Below are 16,331 nucleotides of genomic sequence, written 5' to 3' on the forward strand. Positions count from 1 at the left end.
ACTAACAAAATAGTTCCCTCCATGCACTGTAACGCACACCAGATCTTTGCAGAGGGTTGTAATATTAAAGTATGAAAATGCACAACAGAAAATATAACATCAAAATAGCAATTGTATACTTAAATTAATCATTTTTCTCTGTATCACACTGGCGATGTGTTCAATTTGCTGTTTTTGTGTTTTCTCTCTCTCTCTCTCTCTCTCCCTCCCTCACTAGATAGGAGCCCTCAGCAGCAGAAGCAGGAGTGGTGAACAGTTAATAGTGGCACTGCAATAACAATAAAATGTCATCAATCTGTGGGCGCCTCCTGCCTCTGTCACACCAAGTTTGTACAGAGTAATGACATTAGGCCCGGAGTAGCTGGCACACTGCTCTCTTAAAGGCACCGCACCTCCCAAACAAACAAACATTACACCTAGAGAGAGAGAGAGCGAAATATGGGGGTTGAAGTAAGGAGGGAAATGATAGAGGAGGTACAACAAGGAATGAAGGAATAGAGGAAATACTGGCCGAACGCGGAAGTCGGAATTTCTGACTTCCAAGTCGGAAGTTTCAACTGGAACCAAAGTCAGATTTCCGACTCGGAAAGTCAGACAACCTTCATTTCAATTCAATTAAATTTTATTTATAGTATCAAATCATAACAGGAGTTATCTCGAGACACTTTACAGATAGAGTAGGTCTAGACCACACTCTGTAGTTTACAAAGCCCCAACAATTCCAGTAATTCCCCCAAGAGCAAGCATTTAGTGCGACAGTGGCGAGGAAAAACTCCCTTTTAGGAAGAAACCTCGGATAGACCCAGGCTCTTGGTAGGCGGTGTCTGACGGTGACGGGGATGTGATGAACAGTGGCAATACTAGTCACAAACCTTCAATTCACTTCACATTGTTTTTATTCCACTCATGGAAACAGACATATTTTATAATCACACCCTAAATTTTTTGCTCTATCGTATTACATATCCATGATTGGAAAGAATCTTCATGAAGACAAAAATCTTATTTTCCCAGACCCTTTCTCAAATGATACAACAAACAGAAATACATAGTTAACCTGTCTTTTAACAATTCATTTTACAGAGGAAACCTCACAGGAGTCCGACCTCAAAATCCAAAATGGCTGCACCGTGCATTAACATCAGTAAAAGCTGTAGTAATATACAGTTAATTAGCTCTTCTGTCTAAATTGTGTCTCACTAAATCAGTCATACACACAGGCCTGTCCAACTTCTATCTGTGGACATGTTGCCAAGTTGTTTGCATATGCACAAAATACAGCGTAATGCGTTGTTATCAACTGTTACTGCTAACAATGGCTAACCTAGCTAGATCTAACCCCACTGTGAAGTAATGGTTATTCGGACTTGTTATACTTGAACACGGTCAACTCAGATGTGATGTCATTCCCAGCGGCGACTTCCGACTTCCGAGGTAAATGGAACGCAGCATTAATTCCTGCGGCAGCCATTTTGAATTTTCGTTACACTCAACTATACCAGAAACTGCACCTCAGTTACAGTATCTTTTACTGTTCTGTGTATGCAAATCTGATATCAGATCAGATTATTTACTGCTAAATAGCCTATATTATTTTGAAAATGGATTCAAGAAAATCCAGAAGAATACACACTTGATGTTTCTCTCACTAATGTTAGCCAGCGCAAAAACAAAGCTACAACATAGAAACAGCAGTTCACTCCGCACAGTAATGTAATAATAGCTAACTATGAACTAGGAAACTACAGGAAGTATGAGTAGTAGTTTATGTAGATAACACTCTAGTCAGCTCACAATACACACCTTCCAACCTTGTCAGGCTACATATTAGCATTGTGTTTATGCGTTCCCCCCAGGGCTTCTAATTTGACTGCTTTGTTCGTTTTTAATTCAGAGAAAACATCTCACACAAATGACAAAAGCAACATGATCGTACAAATTCAATGAAAAGAGGCAAGTGGACGCAAATGGACATTTATTCCCTCTAGACAGAGTAAAATTGGGCTTAGCTGCGTAACTGTAGCCTATATCGCAAAAACTATTGCATTTATCCAGAGGCGGTATTACTCTACTTCATGAATGTACAGAGACTAGAGGGGAAAAGATAAAACTGGAAGAGAAGTTTTCTGGTGAGTTCTGGGATCAGAGGCTGAGCTGTTACCTAAACCAGCGGTTGACCCCCAGGAGTCCTTGAAGGGGTTCCAGGGTGTCCTCAACATAAAGGGAATTCATTTATTTTCACTATAATTTTATCCATAAATAACACAATGCCAGATTGTATGACTATTTTGCCCATGGGTCTCATTCACTTTGTGTAATAAAACATCTAAAAGCAAAAATTCTATCAGGTAGGGGACCCTCGGACAAAGTCTCATCAGATGGGGGTCTGTGGTCTAATTTGTTTCAGTTTAGGGGTCCTTGATGTGAAAAAGTTTGAGAACAACTGACCTAAACACTAGTCTGGCTCAATGGATGTACAGTGCTGGGATAAAGCCTGACCTCGCATGTGAGTCTCTCCCCTCTATCTCCGCCATCTATTTTGCAGGGCGCTGCAGCCAGGTCGGTTGTAGTTCGTTAAAAGAAATGCAAACAAGCCAAAGAGTTTTTTCCACTATCCTAGAATAGATAAGCGGTGTAACCAGCCCATACTCCAGCGCTCTGGGGATAGGTCTGGGAATGCGAGACACAAACACACACAAGCTAGCTAAAGCTACTGTTTGTACAGTATGCAGTAACTGTATGGCTGTTTGGGGTGGTTAAACACTCCAACAGTTTGAATGGCAACAGTTACATTGTTTTTACATTTCCATCAGAGCACAGCTAGCCAATTTAATCCCACAGTCATAGCTGTGATTTACAGAAGAGCATTGATGTAGAAACATTTTAGTGAATGCTTTACAAAGTTGTGTACATTTGAAAGTATTTGAATTTGTGTACACAGTGTGAAAAAGTCTAATGTGTTTTATCATGCAGTGGATGTTAAGTGATGACTCGTGTTGATTCGTGTTGAGAGAGCATTAGATGTGCTGACTAAGGCCAGTATTGTATACCCAAAATGACTGGAAATGGCATTGATACTCAACACTGAAGATGCTACTCATTTGTATGCATGAGGCTGTCAATTTCAATGATTCAGTATAATAATTTAAACATTGAAATACTGTAATTGATAATACATACTATTGATAATACAATACTTGCATATGTGTGTTTGTGCAAACACTTGTTTTACAAATGTATAGATGCTATTGTCTGTCTGTCTGTGTGTGTGTGTGTGTGTGTGTGTGTGTGTGTGTGTGTGTGTGTGTGTGTGTGTGTGTGTGTGTGTGTGCGCTTTTGCATGCTTTTGCACTGGTTTGTCTGTGCTTATGAGTGCCAAAGCGTTCTCATTGGGGTGTGTGGACTTGCATCCATCTGCATGCCCGCTGGTGACACATCAGCCAAGAGCCTCCATCAGTGACAAACACACACTTGGGGGGATGGGGGCCGCAGGGGGGGCAGAGTGTGAAAGGGAGACAAAAGTGTGTATGTGTGTTTGTGTGTGTGTGTGTGTGTGTGTGTGTGTGTGTGTGTGTGTGTGTGTGTTAGTTTAAGAGAACGGGCGAGGCGGAATGAGCGAGAGGGGAAGGTCTGGCCAGGCGGCATTAACCCTGCATTGCCTGAGGCCAAGCCATGCCACTGATCCTGTTTCTAATTCACCCCTGCTGGCACTGCTAATGCCAGCCACTACCAGTTACCACACAATCTGCTCAGGGGACTGCCCAGCCCGGCTCAGCCCAACACCCACATATACAATAATATGGGCTGGGTTGTGCATAATGATTAGCATCCTGCTCAGACCTTATATTTCCTCACACTGAGAGACAAAATGCATAAAATCTACTGCCTGTGCAAAATAAAATGGTTCTTGTTTAAAGCTACAGCTCTTTTTAATCTTGTTTTTATCCCAAGCTTAATCTTATTTTGTAGTGATCTTCCAGCTTTACGTCACCATTTGATTTAATAAAACTAAACGTAATCCAACATTTTATCTAATTGATTTGTTCGGCTACACGTGTTTGATTGTGTGTACTACAGTTATTTGTATTGGGCTTTATCATTTCCTGTTTTTATAATTTGCTTTCACCTTGTCTTAATTTGCACCTATTACCCCTCGTCTGAGCCCTCCGTCACCAATCTGCCTGTTAGCCTTTAGTCATATATCTCTCCATAGCCCCCCCGCACTGCTGCTTCTCACTTTCTCTCCCTCAGTCTGTTTTGTGGCTGAACAAACACAATGACCTTAACGAACATGTATTAATGATGAGAGCTGATTGCTGTTTTAAAGAAAGAGGAAAATGGCTAGTGAAATCCTGAAAAAGATTACATTTTTGACATCCTCAGAGTATGAGCCCAATAAAAATGGTTGTGTACAAAGCACTGCCCTCTGCCACTGCCATAGCCATGGTAACAGTCACGGTTCAGGCTGTTCTCATAAAGCTTTCGTACATATAGCTACGAAAAAGTAATGCACTGCAAACTGTATCCCGGAAGAACTTAAGGGGAAAACACAAGACTTTCATCGTGTCCCAGGTGGGCCAGTGTTTTAACCCAAACCACGATCTTTTTTATAATCTTAACTAGTCGTTTTGGTGCCTAAACTTCACTTAAGTTGCCGTAGGACAGTCACCTTTTGTCGGCTAAACTCAACTTCAACGGCCACTGAAACGACCGTAGTGACCATAAAACACCATAACGAGTAAACGACCATAAGGCCTCCTGCACACTGGCTGCGTGGCGTGAGCGTGTCAGCTGCGTGGCATATCCGTTTTTATTTTGGCTCCCATGTTAACAGGTTAGAGCTTGCACTCTGCCTGCGTGAAACGCACGTCTCAGGCGCCGCTCCAAAAACGCGTGCATGCTAGAAATAGAACCGACGCCTATTTTTCACGCGACACGCAAGCGTGTTGGAAGCGTTTCCAGGCAAAATAGAATACGAAAACTGATGTTTATATGTCATTTTGACATTCACATTTAATAAATGACATTTTGATGTTTGAAAGTCTCTAGGTTTTGACATAAATGTAATTTCAAAAAATAATAATAAATGATTCTCGATTTTCAAATATTGCACCTGTCAATACAATATTGAAATACAGAAATATTAATGAATTAATAATAGGAAAGGGAATTGAAATATAAAAATATATATATATCGAAATATGTGCAAACAGATGTACAAACACAAAAATATTGACAAAATAAAGTTGAAGAACACGCTATTATTTCATTTTATCAATGGGAAACAGACAATGTGTACAGTTATAAAAAAACGAGGCATGGGATAAAACAGCTAGGATAGTTGGAGTCTCCGGTGAGTGAATCTGTGGAAATCGGCCAAAAGCAAGGACCTACTGTATGCAGTAGTGAGTCCCACATTTAGCATGTGACAGCATGTGTGTTTAGCATGATCAGGTGGAATGCCTATGACAGAAAGGCACTAGACACTACCTAAAGGCTGACCGTGACATGCAAACTGCCAAAGACGGAGAAAAGAAAAAGATTATTTCTCTTTTAATTGGCATTATATTGTACTTAGAAAAACAAGGGATGAAAGCCTCTCAAGTTCAAACAGAGGAAACTTCTTAGAGCTGGTGGAATTACTTAGCCAATATGACAGTGTCCTCAGTCAAGGAAAAGCTAACCTCTTTCAAAAAAACAGGTCTTTCTTTTCCAACAGATCTCAAAATGACTTGATAAAAGCTTTGGCTACTTATGTAAAACGGGTCATACAGAAAGAAATGTGCTTGGCCAAAAAGGAGAGCTTCATTCAGCTTAACAAGAACAACAGGGGAGGAGATTGAAACGTTAGTGATGAATGTACTGAAGGAAAACCATCTGAAAGTAGAAGACATTCATGGCCAGGGTTATGATGGGACACCATCCAGTCCAGTCCAGAATCCAAAGGCAAAATGAAAGCCCTAAACGTCCTTTGCTGGGCACATTGCTGGGATCTTTTTTTAGTGGAAAATGCAAAGTGAAGCATGCACTTTTTTTACTTGAGTTGAAAAACTACACCATCACCGCCAACTCTCCAAATCACCACGCAGTATTTGTGAAAACACAGCAAGCCATGAATCCAGGTCAGTGTATCCTTGAGCTACAGAAACTCTCAGACACCCACATGGAGCTGAAGATAAAGGGCCCTAAAAGCTGAAAGTTTCCTGTATTGTTCATTGTCTGGATGATCTGACAAAGGGTGAGCCACCTGATCAGGCCGCATGTGAAGCAAAGATGCTACAACAGTTTCTCAGCTTTGAAATGACATCACCTGTATTCATTGAAACAGCAGTTGCAACTAAGGACTGAAGAGGAATTCAAAGAGATGTTCCAAAAATGCCACCACTCAAGCTGAGACGGCAGACAGTGAGGTCCCTGGACGGGCAAGACGCCAAAAAGTGCAAGCCAAGTTAATTCCAAAGACAATTTATGTTGTTTTCATGCTAATCGAATGTGTCCAGTTTTAGCGCAAACCGCTAATTAGCTTATAACGCTAGTCATCGGGGCACGGGTAAAGTAAAAAGAAATCGCTATTTCTATACCACTAATAAGGCTCAAAATAGACTATAAAGATTTTATAGAGAGTTTATAAAGACTGTACTGTCTTCATAAAGTATATTTTTAATCAACTGTCTGTACACTTACAAAGTTCTCAATGCTTTGGTTTACATGTAGGGACCCTCATTATGCTACCGTGGAAGTGTTGTGTTGAGCCTTGTTAGTGGTATAGAAATAGCGATTTCTTTTTACTTTCGTGTGCCCCAATGACTAGCACTATAAGCTAATTAGCGGTTTGCGCTTAAACTGGTCACATTCGATTAGCACGAAAACAAATCCCAGAGAACGGTTGACTCGGTACACATGTGTTATTAACCCCTAGGTTCAAGCTCCTGAAAATTTCATTTCTTTAAACCAACCACAATCGTCTTGGGCGGGGCTAAGCTCTGGACAGAGCAACAGTGCCTCTGCAAATAAGTCTTAAGTATTCATAACAATATTAAATTAAGTTTACACAACACAGTAACGTGAGCTATTTAAATGAGCTGGATACATGGTTAAACCTAATTTGCTCTTACCAGTGTATCTCCGTGTGTACTTCGTCCACACCAATCCCACCAATCAGTCCCAAAACTTTGTAAATCTCTACAATCATTCCCTGAAAGAACCATGCAGGCCTGCCTTGTTGCACCATCCAAATGTTCTTAAAAACTTTACAGCCATTTTCAGCATGTTTATCGGTGTTTTAAACCCTCAGCGATTCCTTCCTAGGATTAGGCAATGGTTATGGTTATGGTTAGGGCTAGGGTTAAGGTTACTGTTAGGTGCCTTGAAGTCAACGGTCACAGCGCTGCGTGGAAGGAGACGTTGGGGGCTTAAACCATCATCGAGCAGTGTGTAGCTTGCTAACTCGAAGTTTGTTGTTGTTTCCCAATGACAACAGATTTAGACAACGGCAACGCACATCACCGGAACATCCGGTGGTGCCGGAGGAGGTCATCAAGACAGAAAGATTTAGCTTTAAAGAGCCACATGCAGACAAAAACAGATGACTAAGTAATGATACATAATAGAAATCATCTGCAAAATAAGAACTGTATAAATTAATAGTTTATTCCATTTTCTCTTTTGAACAAACATCTAATCATCAAATCTGTGTTTCATCCTCGTCCACACAAGCATGTGTATGCGTGTGTATTTGTTTGTTTTGGCATATGTATTGTATATAGTGTGCCAACATCACAATAAGGTATGACAATGCAGTGGGCTTTGGGGTGCCTTTTTTTAAATCAAAGCCACTGCTGCTCCAAATGACTGTGCACGTCCCTGTTGTTGGATATTATAAAGCAGGCAGCCGAATTTGTCATCTAATAACATTAAATGATGAAATTGATGTAAAAATGTATTATTGCATTCACTAATAGAAGAGGGAGTGAGAGTCCCTTGCGCTCATGGCGGTCATTAAAGCTTCAACGGCAAAATAAGTGTTAAAATCCATCAGTGATGCAGCCTGAGAGAGAACAGAAAGCACTCTCCTTACTTGCTGTTATATTGTAACGATGGTTACTCTTAACTAGAAGCAGGAGAGTTACTCTCTCACAAAGAAGTCGTGCTACTGCAGTTGCTTTCTGATCTGACATAGGATAAGCCTTGATATACTTTGTAAAATTATCTTGTAGGGATTTTCTCTAAGCTTCACATGTATGACTCCAGTAACAGACCTCATGCTTGGCCAATTGCACACAGTTGAAGGGGTCAGCCCAATGGTCCCACAGCCCTATGTTACCACATTTCTAGGACATTTCTAAAATTAGGTCTTGTGTTCCTACATTTCCCATCCCAATTTAAGCCCTATCCTCCCACAACATTTTTTAGGGTTGGGTTTAGGGAGATAAAATCTGATACAAATTTATGAAAAAGGAAATGTGGGAACATAGGGCCTAATTTTGGAAAAAAATCTTCGAAATGTGGGAACTGTGGGAACATAGGGCCTAATTTAAAAAGAAACTTTGAAATGTGGGAACATAGGGCTGTGGGAACATAGGCACGCTCCCCAGTTAAATGTCCATCACCTTCTGCTCTCTGTGTGTTGCCGTTCTCTAACTCTGTTCTGCTTCGGGAAACAACAACCAGAACCTTCGGAGCTAGAAAGCTAAATGCTGAAAATGAAGAAAAAAATTGATTGTGCAACAAGACAGGCCTGCTTGGTTCTTTTGTAAAGACTTAAAAGCAATATATTTACAGCATTTCCTCTCTAACTGGGACGTTTTGGGAACGACTGGTGGGATTGCTGTGCATGGACGAAGTACACACGGAGATACACTGGTAAGAGCAAATGAGGTTTAACCATGCATCCAGCTAATTTAAATAGCTCACGTTACTGTGTTGTATTTACTGTACTGTATTGTAGCTAACTTCATGTTGCGTTTTCTTGCAAATGTTCCACCAAAACAAGTTCCTTCCTGAGACTATTTTGCAGAGCCACCGTCGAGATGATTGGGATTGGTGCAAACAACCCAGAGCGGGGTTTTTTTCTTTCTCCGATCTAATGATGTATTTGTGGAGGAGCCAGACCTTACTCCACAGCGCTGTGAAGATGCAAGACTACAAGCTGAGTACCGGTCTATAGTTGTTTCTGTCTGAGGAATATTAAAGTCCAAGGCCTCGCCCACTGTCAGGAGTGAGACTCCGCTGATGAGATCTATAGTCTGTGTGTCTTGTCGCTGGCGTTGCACCTCTAACTGTAATGGCTCAACCCTTCCTGTAATTGTCTCTAGTGCTCTCTGCATTTTCCAGAGATCATCTATACAGGAAAGTAAGTGGGTGTCAAGGGAGAGACAGCAGGTGAGAGGTGCCTGAGAAAAACACTGCAGAGTGTTTGGACACCCTGCTACGGTAGTATGATGGTCTCAATCTGTAGTGCAAACTGAAGCAAGGAATCCAGTGTTTTTTACAACTTGTTCATGACAGCGCAGCTGAACACATGGCTTGATTCCAGCAAGAGAGCACTACATTTTTCTACATCTTTAGTATTTTGTCCATATGTGGGAAAAGCCTTCTCCACGAGTCAGCTATTTCAGCAGCAAACACTGGGAGTTACGTGCATTGACATAACCTTGTAATGATAAGCAGTCTGTTCAAAAACAGCTTTAAGTTTTTCTTTCACTGCTGTTTAGTCAGATGTTATATCAGGTATCAGGCTATCCCAGTGACTAGCAGAACCACCCAGGCATGTAGGCAGCATTATAATTAGTACTTATAGTACCCCCACAAAGCGTCTGCACCATTTCAACGCATTCGCATGAAAGGGTTCGTACGATAACCTACGAAATTACTGCAACCGCCGGCCGGTCACATGACAGTTAAGTTTATCTTTACAGTAATATTTAGCTGACAAAAAGGTACTGTGAGCCGGGTGCAGAGCATCGTGAGGTTAGGATCGTTTTAGCGGCCGTTGCAGTTGAGTTTAGCCGACCAAAGGTGACTGTCATGCGGCGATGACAGTTTAGGCACCAAAACGACTAGTTAAGATTAGAAAAAAAGATCGTGGTTGGGGTTAAAACACCGGCCCCCTTAAGGAGTACTCCCGGGGACACGAACACCCATTTCCTGCGTGAAAGTCTTGTGGTTTCCCCTTTGCTTCTTCCAAGACACAAACTCCTCTCCCCAGCTTGAAAGCCCTGTGTTTTAGGACCCATCCAACCTGGCCTCCTCCCTCCATGGATCTTCGCGTTCTGATACAGCATCAGTCAATGTGGTGCATACAGTAATGAATAAGTGGAAAACATATGCAATTACAGTGCATTACTTTTCATAGCTATATGTACGAGCCTGATCCTTTTGAAAATTCCTCTTTTCCATTTCTTATGGAAACATGAGGAATATCTCCTCTAAAATACTGATGAAAGGGCAGTTTGTTCCCAAAGTTCCTGTGACTGGCCATGGTTCATTTTAGTGGCGACCTTTTAAACTGGCACAGGCACGGCTCTTAAAAGTGCATTGAAAGTTCAGAACGGGCTTATGCAACTTAAAGGACAAATCCAGCGCAAAATGAACCTAGGGGTTAATAACACCGAGTCGACCGCTAATTACCTTATAACACTAGTCGTAGGGACACGGGTAAACTAAAAAGAAATTGCTATTTCTATACCACTAACAAGGCTCAAAATAGCACAGCGTTTGTCGTTCGTCTGGTCGTGACTGTTTTCCCAAGATGGCGCCCGCCTGTATACGTGAACGGTACTGTCTTTCTAAACTTCTTCTTCATCTTTTTAATAAACTGCCTGTACACTTACAAAGTTCTCAATGCTTCGGTTTACATGTAGGGACCATCATTATGCTACTGTGGAAGTGTGGTGCTATTTTGAGCCTTGTTAGTGGTATAGAAATAGCGATTTCTTTTTACTTTACCCCTGTCCCGATGACTAGCGTTATTTTGGGCTAAAACTGGTCACATGTGATTAGCATGAAAACAAATCCCAGTGAACGGGTCGACTCGGTAATCATGTGTTAACCCCTAGGTTCATTTTGCGCCAGATTTTTCCTTTAACAGTCTTTGCTTCGGTAAGCTAGCCCCGCTTTGAGGTCCTAGTATCCAGAGTAACGTCACGATCGTCCTTATGCAGACAAGTTCACAAGCAGCACTCCAAACAGGAAGCAAGAAAATGGGAGCAGAAAACAAAAGTGATGTCCACTTTGCCAGTCTATGTTACTCACATACTGTATGTTGTCCTTTGATGCCGCTATGGTGACAAAATGTCCAACAGAGCCCGTTTGTAGTCCACCAGTACACCTAGTTTAGCATTAGCTTGTAGCAGGAGCAGGCCAGGGTGAGGAGAGAAGGCGCCATTCCAGCACAGGATAGCTACAAAATAAAGTATCTACAAACTAAATCTTCACAGAAATAATAGAAATATTGCTTGCCTTCTCTCTCCCAGGTGCCAAACATCACAAGAGCATTGTGACTCTTTCCGTAAATGTCCTGCCATGTGTGAATGAAGCCAGAAGCAGTGGTTGATTTAAGTACATTTTCTAAGGTACTGTCCTTAAGGACAAGTTTGAGTCTTTTCTTTTCATGCCACTTTCTACTTCTACTCCACTACATTTCAGAGAGAAATATTGTACTTTTTACTCCACTACATTCATCTGACAGCTTTAGTTACTTTACAAATTAAGATTTTTGCCCTTAAAACACTTAAAACACAAATCTGATGTTTTATTATGGATTTAACTACCCGACAATATAACGGCCTACAAGTCCAGCTGAAATGATTAGACCATTAAACACACAACTGTTTGGATCGTTTCCACTTTCTAAAATGTGAGGATTTTTCTGCATTGTGTACATTTACTTTTAATACTTGAAGTACATTTTCCTGATGATACTTACATACTTTTACTTAAGTAATATTTTCAATGCAGGACTTTAACTTATTTGTTTACAGTGTGGTATTAGTACTTTCACTTAAGAAAAAGGATCTGAATACTTCACCACTGATCATAAGGAACAATAAGGGAAACCACCTGTGTCTGAATGACATAAAGTCATCACTTTAACACATAGATGAAGCCAGAAATATTGCATATTTCATGTCTGAAAATCTTCATAACCGCAGTTGTATGACCACAGACGGAGCCCTCTAACTCTACACCGGCCTGTTACTCCAGGCTGAACTTCAGTGGATGCAGTGGTTGGTAAACGGCCCTTTTTACAAGACTCATATTAACAGGTTTATCCGCATTGGCTGGCTGAGCGTACATTATGCAAATGTTCCATGCATGGTATGCACAAGGATGAAGGTTAAACCCATAGATCCCTGTTACAGGGCTCCATCTGTGTTCATAGAACCAGAATTATAACACATAATCATTGTGTCCTCTACTTACTTCCCTGCGTTAAGCAGTAGTATTGTAATTAGTAATTGTGCCTGACACTTTCAAGGGAATCAAAGTATATATTTAAGAGAGATGGAGAGTCGCATGGAAATTCCTCAGGCACTGTTAAGGAAATAACATAATCCTTTATTTAATCAGGCATAGACCTTTGCACAAAAACACTACACACACTAGGATGTATCCTTCGGGGAGTACAGGCGGGGTGATTTAATGACAGAAAAATATTGAAATTAAAAAGGTGACATTGAATATCTTGAGATGCAGCTGTGTTTAAATCGTACTTTAAATCTATAAGATAAGAATTCACATGTTGTTGACTTGTCTTTTCATGTCTTTGTTCCTGGTGGCATAATTCATTTAGTGACAGAATACAAACTCCTCTGTGTGATCTTAAACAAGCAGGTGTTTAACAAAAAGACCTCTCAAAACTAAAAGTCAATCATGAGAGTCACTGCGTGTGCGTGTGTGCATGCGTGCGTACGTGTGTGTACGTGTGTGTGTGTGTGTGTGTGTGTGTGTGTGTGTGTGTGTGTGTGCGTGCGTGTGTGTGTGGCTAAGAGCGAAGCTAAGCTTGGTAGCAAGGCCCCATGCCTCCCTCATTTCACCAGGTCAAGCAATACACACACACACACACACACATTCCCTCTCTCTGTGTAAGAAGGGTGGCAGGGGTATGTTGGTTGCCTGGAAACACTTCTGTCCAGATAATTATTACTGTAACTGTCTCTGTACACCCCACCTTTAATAGTAATGGATCATAAATTATAATCACTGAGTGTCAGCCGTCTGTTGTGTTGTGGCTGCCTGCTCACTGCTCACTGCTCATTGCCGCCACCCATTGGTCGGCAGAGGAAGTGCAGCTGTGAGGAGCTGCTGGAAACTCGTGTTCTGCGCCTTCACTTCTCCATCTCATTGCACTGCCCTCGCCTGAACACGCTCAAAACAAGACAACGTCTACTTTTTTGGTTTGGTTTCCCCTATTTTTAGTGAATCATTTTCACTGCAAATGTCAAACCCGGATGACAATAACAATCATTTAAAAACATAAATGGCAGAATGGAAATATGGCATCATGCTGAATCTGTTTAAATATTTACAAAGGCCTATTCCCATGGCCCATTCCTAAGTAATCAAAAAACAATTAAATATTCTTTCCCGGTTGAAAGTCGCTTTTTTTGTTTGTTTGTTTTTAAAACAAAATAATTCAGTGCCTTATAAAGAAGTAGTCTGGGGTTGAGTAGTAATTGCAAAGTGAGCGCCCTACTTTTTCTCTCCCCCTTTGTGAGAACTGGGAAGGAACAACCAAAAAATGAAAAACAAGGAGGGGGAAAATGAATAAACAAACAGAAAAAGTAGATTAAAGTAGCATTAAGAATATAAACCAGCAGCCAAAGGAAATAAGATAATTGCCTGGCTGTGTATTTATCATGTCCTTTGTTTATCATATTCCAGGGAAATGATGAGTTTCAGGCCCTCAGTTTGATAGCTGCAGCATGCAGTTTTGTGTGGCAGACGACTTTTTATTAGCAGGAGACACTGGCATTTTCTTTCTCTGTCCCCCCCCCCCCCCTCCCATTGCATTTCAAACTTGAAGCTATTGATCACATTCAAACCGTCGTAACAACAACCTGCCTTTACATTATCTGCTAAACAGCCAGTTTTTAATTCAGCCTTTTCCTATGAAGTGTTTTCTGATAGGAGACGAGTGTGCAACGGAAGGTCTTCAACGCACCGCCAATTACCGCCTTAAATCAGCTCTCCTTTATAAACACAACTTCAACAGCGGCGGTCAGATTACTGTAAAAACAGCAGGTTTAAAAAGCCACACCTCAACAGAAATTCAGGTTTTCATATCTGGTGTCAACTCCGCTCACCTCCTCGGTTTGCAAATGAGACGCCACAGCGTTTTGCTTCCTGCAAGCCGCGTGCGGATGAGCGGCAAAGTTTTCCGGCTGTTTAAATGACCTCAGCATTATGATTGTAACTCTGCAGACAGCTTGGCAATAAAAAAAAAAAACTTTTAATCATCAATTGTTGTTTCTGCTGAAAATCCCAGTCCGTTTTTTTTTTTTTTCAAAGGGACAAGACGGTGTCACACACAGAGAGACAAACGCGCACACACCGACGCAATCAGACGCTTTCAAAACCAAGGAAAAAAATCTTCTATCCGGTTACTGAACAACTTTAAATGACACCGTCTCACAACTTCATTTCAAAAGAGAAGATGTGGCTGTTTCGGGAGGGAGGGCCTTTGAAAAGTTGAGAGCGCCTCATGTCATCGGTTTACGGCCATGGCTTTCTCTCGTGGCACACAACGCAAATCACAGGTGGGTTTCCTCATTAGGTGCTATTGACAGGCCACATAAAACAGAATCTATCGCACCTCCAAAAAAGGCTCGAGCGGGGCCCTTTTGGTCTCTCCCCCCCTTCCCCTTCCCCTTCCCTTTCCGCTCCCTCTCCTCCCCATCCCCTCGTCTCTCTTCTTTTCTCCGCCATGCATATTTCAGATCAGGGATGGATGTCAGCCCGGTGCGTGGGAATTATTAATCTCAGGTTCTGTACTTGTGCTGAGCTGTTTAAGGATTCATACTAACAAAGGGCAGCGGAGTCACGCAACGGGGCTGACAAGGCCCTGTCTTTCTATCTCCATACCTCCACCTGTCTGCTGCCTCTCCTCCTACCGTCTGGAGCGGTCGCACACACACACACACACACACACACACTCACTTTCTTTGTATGTTTCTCTCACTCCTTGCCTCCGTCTCTCTCTCCAGCTGACCTTTGGAGCCGCTTAGGTTCACAAAACACCTCCAAACAGCTCCTCTCTAATGGCCCGCTACTCAAACAATCGGTAGAACGACCTGACGAAGATGATTGATCTCTGACAAGCGGCTCGATGCATTCCTATGAGTCATTAGATCAAGCCTGGACGGAGCGAGAGATAGAGAGAAGCGAGAGATAGAAAATGAGAGAGAGAGAGAGAGAGAGAGAGAGAGAGAGACCTATCGGAGAATTGGTGCAGCTGTGTGTACAACCAGACCAGGCATTTATCTAATGTCAAAGACGTGCAGACAACCTTTAGTCTGAGTTTGATGTTGGAGGAGCTTTGGAATGACAACAGCATTCACATCCGCACTGGCATTGCACAGGCTCGGGCCTACAGTATGCACACACACAATTCACACACATTTACACACACACACACACACTTATTCTCGCAGAATTAAAGGCACTCGTGTATGTGCTCAAATGAAATGAGTCTCCAAGAAGAGAAAAGACACGGCACACACACACACATACGCACGAGCAGTCAGCACTAAAACAGTATCAGTGGAGCAGCTCAGCGCTGTGGAAAAGAGAAATGTCTTCTTTAAAGATCCTCTTGTTGTTTTGTCACGCTGGGAGATAAGGACGGATTAGGCTGAGAGACGCTCTGAGCTGAGACACGCAAACATGCTGTTGAACATGGAAGTGAAGCACAAGAAACTCTCTCCCCAACCAATCGACACACACACACACACACACACACACACACACACACACACACACAAACACACACGCACAGAGAGAGAGAACAGAGTGCTGTACAGTATAGAAGCTCACTTTAGATGGGTGAGCACTAGAGGATGGATACCCGACCCGAGCTCGACGGGACCCGACGGGCCGGGCCAGGTTGGGACAGATATTTAGAAATCAGCGCAATAAGGCATTGAACATTTTAAATTTAAACCAGCTTATTTATGTAGGTAGCCAATGGGCCTGATTCACTTGATGCAAAGATATAATTGGGCCTCTTGTGCGCGCCTGTGTTAACGTGCGCTTGTTGCCCCGTGTGCGCTGATGCGCTCATCTGTTGAAATTTCCGAATGCCTTCCTATGTGTCATCAGTATGAGAAAAA

Source organism: Sander vitreus, chromosome 1, assembly GCF_031162955.1.
Source record: "Sander vitreus isolate 19-12246 chromosome 1, sanVit1, whole genome shotgun sequence".
In the NCBI taxonomy this organism is placed as follows: domain Eukaryota; kingdom Metazoa; phylum Chordata; class Actinopteri; order Perciformes; family Percidae; genus Sander; species Sander vitreus.